General features: G+C 51.9%; 1 protein-coding gene across 4 annotated transcripts in view; it reads left to right on the top strand.

Moving 5' to 3' along the window:
- Positions 1–1,010: 1,010 nt before the first annotated feature.
- Positions 1,011–6,000, top strand: part of TCF20 (transcription factor 20) — a 128,701-nt gene continuing 123,711 nt past the window's right edge. For 3 of the 4 annotated variants that reach the window (XM_071732453.1, XM_071732468.1, XM_071732437.1), the window contains exon 1: positions 1,011–1,362. The gene's annotated coding sequence lies outside the window, so the exon portion shown is untranslated. The remainder of the gene's footprint in view (positions 1,363–6,000) is intronic. The other variant, XM_071732477.1, reaches the window with a different exon arrangement.

Raw genomic sequence — 6,000 nt, 5'->3', positions numbered from 1 at the left:
CTTGGCTTATGGAGAAAAATGGCATATTGTGGCATTAAAGAGCTGCAGAAAGGTGATCTTTCTTTGACCCCTACTTAGAGCTTGGCAAACAGAAGGAGATGACTAAATGCTGTCTTGCTGCATGATGTAGCAGATAACAAAAATTTCACATGCAAAAAAAAAAAAAAAAAAAAAAAAGGACAAAAAGACTGAGTACATTGTGCATTGAAGAAAAATCTCTTGGAAGCTTTTAAATACAAAGACCCCAGCTGTGGGTCAGGAATTGCCCGACCACAGGATCACAAGGTCACCGGAGATTCTTCTAGGGCAGGATCACGGTCCGCTTCTTGGAGCCGACAGCCTGTTTTAGGGTTTGTCTGATCAGAACTCTCAGAGGCAGAATGGTGATCTGACTCAGTACTGCTGTTTCTCTGATCTCTTGTAGAGAAAACGAGGGGGTTTCCTCTCTTATTGCAAGCCCCGACTAGAATGCATATAATTATGTTTTTATTTACTTTCCACACTGCTGCAGCAGGCCCAGGCCTATGCACCACGGCCCACAGTGCAGCAGCAGCAGCAACCTCAGAAGAGGAACAAACCCACTCTTCGGGGTCCGTTTTACCCACTGCTTCCCCACGTTAAAGGCGGACGGCGAAGCCCCTGCCTCCCTGGCCCCCGGTACGGCCTCACAACAAGCCCCTAGCCCTGAGGCGGCCGTTCCTCAAGGAAAGCCGGCCCCTGTTCCGAGGCCCACCACGGCTCTCTTTCCCCCGCCGCTGCGGGACCATGGGCTGCCAGGCTAATGGCAGACGGCGATCCCACCGAGGCTTTGGGAACAGAAGGGCCCGCCGCACCGCCTTCTCTCAGGAAACAGGGGCGAGAGCGGGAGCCCCAGGGGGTTAGGGGCTACACACGACGGGACGCGGGGGCCCGGGGCAGCGCCCTCCCCCTCCAGGCAGCGCTGTGAGATGCCAGAGCCCTCCTCCGCGCCCGGCCCTGCCGAGGGAGCCCGCCCCGCCGGCGGCTCCTCCTCCTCCCCCGCCACCGCCGCGGCCGCCGCCGCCGCTGCTGCTGCTGCCGCTCTGCCAGCAGCCAGTCGGGCCTGAGATCCTCGCCCGGCAGCAAGGCCTGGCCTGAGCGCCGGCGGAGAGCGGGCAAGGGAGAGTGGGGGAGAAGGGAGGGGGAAAAAACAACCCAGCAGGAAAAATCCCTGGAGTGCGAGCCCGCCGCGTCACATGAGCTGACAGGATCCATACCCGTTCCTCTTCCGTGCAACAAAGAATCGGGAGCCCCTCTGCCCGCCGTGGGACGGGGCGGGGCGGGACGGGACGGGAAGGGACCGGGCTGCGCTGCCATGGGACCCTGAGGGTCGGCCCCCCACAGGTAAGCGGCGGCCGTTACGGCGGTTGCTCGCCCACCCGCCCGCCTCACCTTGCGCGTGAGGGCGCCCCCTCGCCTGGCGGGAGGGGCGGGGTGGAGCTGGGGGGCAGTTGGGGCTGGGGTCTCGGCATAGGGGGGGGGGGGCGGGACCGGGACCCCCCCCTCTCTCTACTCCCTCCACCCGTGTGTTCTGAGGCGACTTTTTTCATCTCTTTGTTTTTGTGTGTGTTTGTCCGTCCGTGTGTCGTCGTCCCCCGTTCCCTCCCCTCCCTCCCCACTCTAACCCGGTGTGTGCGGTGTTTACTTTGGGGGGGATTTTGTTTGTTCTTGTGCGGGCCGTAAGCCGAACTCTCCCCGCGTCGCCCCTCGGGACCCGCCGCCCCCGCGTCTCGCCTTCCTCAGCCGCCTTCCCCCTGCGTGAAGGACGGGGGGTGCGCGGGGGGCTCCGGCATCCCGGCCTGCGGGGCGGGCTCTAGGGCCGCTCGGAGAGGCTTCCCGCAGGCTGCCCCTGATCCTCTCGCCGGGGTGTCTGCCCGCAGCCGTTGGTAATCTCTGCTTCTTTTCACATTTATTTCTTTTTATGGCGAAGAAACAGTTAACACCGTGCGGTTTTTGTGCATTGCCTCCCCCTTCCTTCCCTTCTCCCACTTTCCCCCCCTCCACCCCCCTCCCCTCAACTTACGGACCAACACGTCGTGACCTTTCTGGCTGTTAAGAAGAGTAATAATATTAAAGGTGATCTTTATTTTTGTTAAAGCGCCGTCCCGTTTACGAGCTGCCTTTCCCAAGCCGGATTACTGCTTGGCGGTGGTAGGCAGCCCCTCGCCCACCCGGGAATTGCCCGCCGGGACCCCGACTGGAAGTTGTTGACAGCGGCGGGGGCGGACACATGTGCCCACACGTTTCTCGCAGCCACCGAGGTTCACGGCTGGAAACTCCCGCTGGGAGCCCAGGCAGCAGTGTGGCGAGACCCGCGGCAAGGCTTGTGTGCTAAGCCTCTTCTTGTTTGGGAAGCACCCTGCCCTGGTTCCCTGCTCGCTGTTGCTGAGTGTGTGGTGCTGGGAGGGGTGTCGGCGGTGTAGAGGTCAGGAGAAGTTTGTGGTTAGGAGCAGAGGTGCTGTGGAGGTGGGCTGGGGTGGCTTGAGAGCAAGCTGGAGGTCAGGGAAAAGTGGGCAAGAGGAGAGCACAGGTAATGGGAATGGGGGGCTGTGGGCAGCTGGGTAGGGGGTTCAGCCCTGCCAGTCCTCTTCCATCTTTGTGTCTACAGCATGGTGCAATGCTGATTGAGGGAATGGCTTTATGTGTGAGGATGTTTGGGTTTTTAAATTATTTTTGTAATTTTATTTTTGGTCCTTGACCCTCTCTGCTGTGATAGGAAAATAATCTGCTCCTGGGCATGGGTAACCTCTTCCTTCATACACCAAGTGACCACCTGGCTTGAGTCTTAACTCAGGCGGCTGTTAACCCTGGCTCTGTCCAACTGGGAGTGTCCCTGGGAAGGAGTCTTCTTCCCCTTTGTGGTTATATTGGCTTGTGGGGACTGACAAGAAACCACAGTTCCCTTTCAGAGGAAGGCACTGACCAGCCTTGATAATCATGTTAAATCTCTTAAGTCAAAATTAAAAATACTACAATAATGCTACAAAGTGAGGAGGAACAAACCACCCCCTGGCCTCTGGGTGCCTGGTACCTGTGAGGGCAGAAGCAGCCCTGGTGAAGCCATTTATGTTCAGGTGATGGGTGAGGACTGAGGTTCAAGCAGCAGGAAATAGATTCACACCAAGGAAGGCCGTGGGGAGAGGGTAAGCTGAGGATCTGGAGCACCTTCCAGTGCAGATAATGTGTCCTGAGGTATTCCAAATCTCTCACTGCAGACTTTGGAAAGAAAGGGTTTGTATGAGCCAGGAGGTTGGGCAGATACTGCTGTCAGCCTTGGTTGCTTAAAGACTACGAGTTAGCCTGCCTGTGCTGCCCCCACCCCAGTGTTTTTAAGGAGTGGCATTGGGGTCCTTGGAGCTCTTCAGGGTGAACCAGATTTGCAAGTTTACACATATCTTCATGCAGGCTTGGAGTGTATTTTAAATGAAAACCACTGATTTTATGTAGTGTGACTTCAGTTAAAGCACCAAATGCTTCAAAATATGGGGCAAAATCATGAAAGCAGGCAATACTGATTCTAATTGCTCATTTTTCCCCCAAACCCCTTTTTTTGGCAAGATTTCTGTACTCCCTTTGTGAGGTGTTTCTTGGTCACGGTGGGGAACAGAATATAACTTGTCAATAACCAGCACAAATTCTACTGATTAGTACTGAAAATATGACTGATTTTTAATGTAACCATCTGTGTCATGAGGGCCTTCACTGGGACCCTGATGGTTTGTTTTGTGTGGGTCATTAGCTGCACTGGAAGACTAATGACTGTGGCTGACAACTTGTGTTTCTGCAAAATAGGAGACAAGGTTGGCTTTTCCCTTAGCGTGGATGGGAGGTTTGAAATAAAAGCCAGTTCGTCTGTCCCTTCCCTTCAAAAAAATGTACATCACATTTTTGAAACTGAGTCATCAAGTACAATTTATTTCAAGTATTCTTAAGCTGTTAAAAAGATGATGCACTTTGATCACTTGCTCACTGGAAATTATAAGATGGTCTTGCTGACATTAGCCCTGGCTGGGCTCGAAAAGGTGATGACCCTTGTCACTTTTCCTTGCTGCAGCCCTTTCAGATCGAAGCAGAGCACAAGTATCTTAAGGGTGGGACAGCCACCACACAATATCCTCTCTGCAGAGGTGGAGAAATACAAACTACCCAGTTCCATCTTTCTGGGCAGCCTTTGCTGGTATGGGTGAGGTGGTAGCAGGTGAGGTCAGGAGCAGGAAGGGGTGGAATATTTTGATGCCCTGTGCTACAGACTGAGAAGGGAGTGTTCAGGGTTCTTGCCTGTCAGACAGCCTTGTGCCAAGGACCCTGCTGCCTCCCTCCTTGACAGACCAGCATTAGCTTCTGACTCTGAGCTGTAGTTCTTGAGAGATGTCACAGAGGAGCAGATACATGGTGTGCAGGGGGTAAATTCCCTCCAATGTTACTTTGTGATGGAAGTCGTAATGGGGATGGACAGCTTCAGGAATGATTATTGGTGTCTGATGACCTGGCCAGGATTGTGTAATGACACTGAGGAAGGGATGAAAGGTTTTATATCCAATAAACTTGGTTCTCTCTTCAGGGTGAACTGTGAGGCTTTTGTAAATATGTGAGTTTGACAGCTCTCTGGTAACTGCAAGTAGGTGCAAACGTTAGTCACTTGAAACAGCTCCGTAAAAAATAAGAACAGACACAGATGCAGGCTATAGGCAGGAAAGTAAAGTAAAAGCTAATTGCTGTTTTTTTGGTGTACTGTTTAAGTCACATTTAATCCCGCATATATGATTCTGCGAGTGACCCAGCAGTTTATTCATTTATTTAAAACAGCTTTGTAGTTCACCTTGAAAAGCATTTCCTGCCATATGGTTATATTATTTCCCTATGCCACGTTTTTTGCTAATTATCAAGACCATTTGCTTTAAAATAGGTGTTTTTAATTTCACAGCCTTGTCTGCCTCCCCTGCTTGATCCTGCCCTGAAGTCAAGAGGCTGTGTCTGTTCATTCTCCATGGCAACAGGCTGTGATTTACTTATTTCAATTTAATTAAAAAGCAGCTATCAAATTCTAGTCATCTTATAAGTTCCTTATATTAGAAAAATATCAGTGGATCAGTCTTCACAACAGATCTACCAACATAAAAAGTGAAATTCTCAGCCTGAGCCACTGATTTCTTTCCCAGTCTATCCCCTTTGGGAGTCTTTAGGAGAGGGGAGTGATGTGGCCTGTCCTCAGGTGGAGCAGATGGGTGCCACTGGACCAGGATTGTGGTAGGAGTCAAGTTCTGGACTCCCATAGTGTTGGTCACAACATCAGGGTGCCAGTGTAAACCCATTCAGGCCCATTAGGTCACCTGTCTGCTTCTGCTGTTGTTATGCAGCTGCTGGGAGGTTTCAGGGCTTGATGGGTTGGGATGAACACCCCAGATCTTGCCTAGAAAGGGGACTGTGAATTGTGTGCTCTGTGCATGGGCTCCCGCTTTGTGCTTTTGGCAGTGCTGCATCTTCTGAGCCATTTCTGGGGCTGGTGCAAGGTTGTGATGCCATTGCAGACTGGTGAAAAGGGCACAAGTGTCAGTGGCCACCAGCACCTGTACTTGCTGCAGTGAAAATGCAGAAAATGGCAGTTCTGCTAGAAATGATATTGTGCTTATCAGCTCTTTGCATGTGAGAGATTTTACAAGCCCAAATCCTATATGCTGTTTTTGGGTTTTTGTTCCATCTTGAAGCCTATCTTGTTTTTTGATGTGTGCATGATATGGCTTTTGGTTTTAAGCTAGTTGCAGCACAGAAGCCCACAGTGCCCTATTGGTTTAAGCATGCCTGATAATTGTATGCAGGCTAGAAATTAAGGCCTTAATCCTAAATTAGTTTTCCAAGTGCTGAGGTTGTACTAATGCTAGCTTGTGCTAGTCTGGAATAAGGAAACATATGGGCAGTGACAGGTTGTTGTTGGCTGAAGAGGGAAGGGTGTCAGGAAAGGATCTTGGAGATGGATGGAGGAGC

This window comes from Heliangelus exortis, chromosome 1 (genome assembly GCF_036169615.1).
Source record: "Heliangelus exortis chromosome 1, bHelExo1.hap1, whole genome shotgun sequence".
NCBI lineage: Eukaryota > Metazoa > Chordata > Aves > Apodiformes > Trochilidae > Heliangelus > Heliangelus exortis.
The sequence above is the reverse complement of the archived record's forward strand: the minus strand, read 5'-3'. Positions and strand labels throughout refer to the sequence as shown.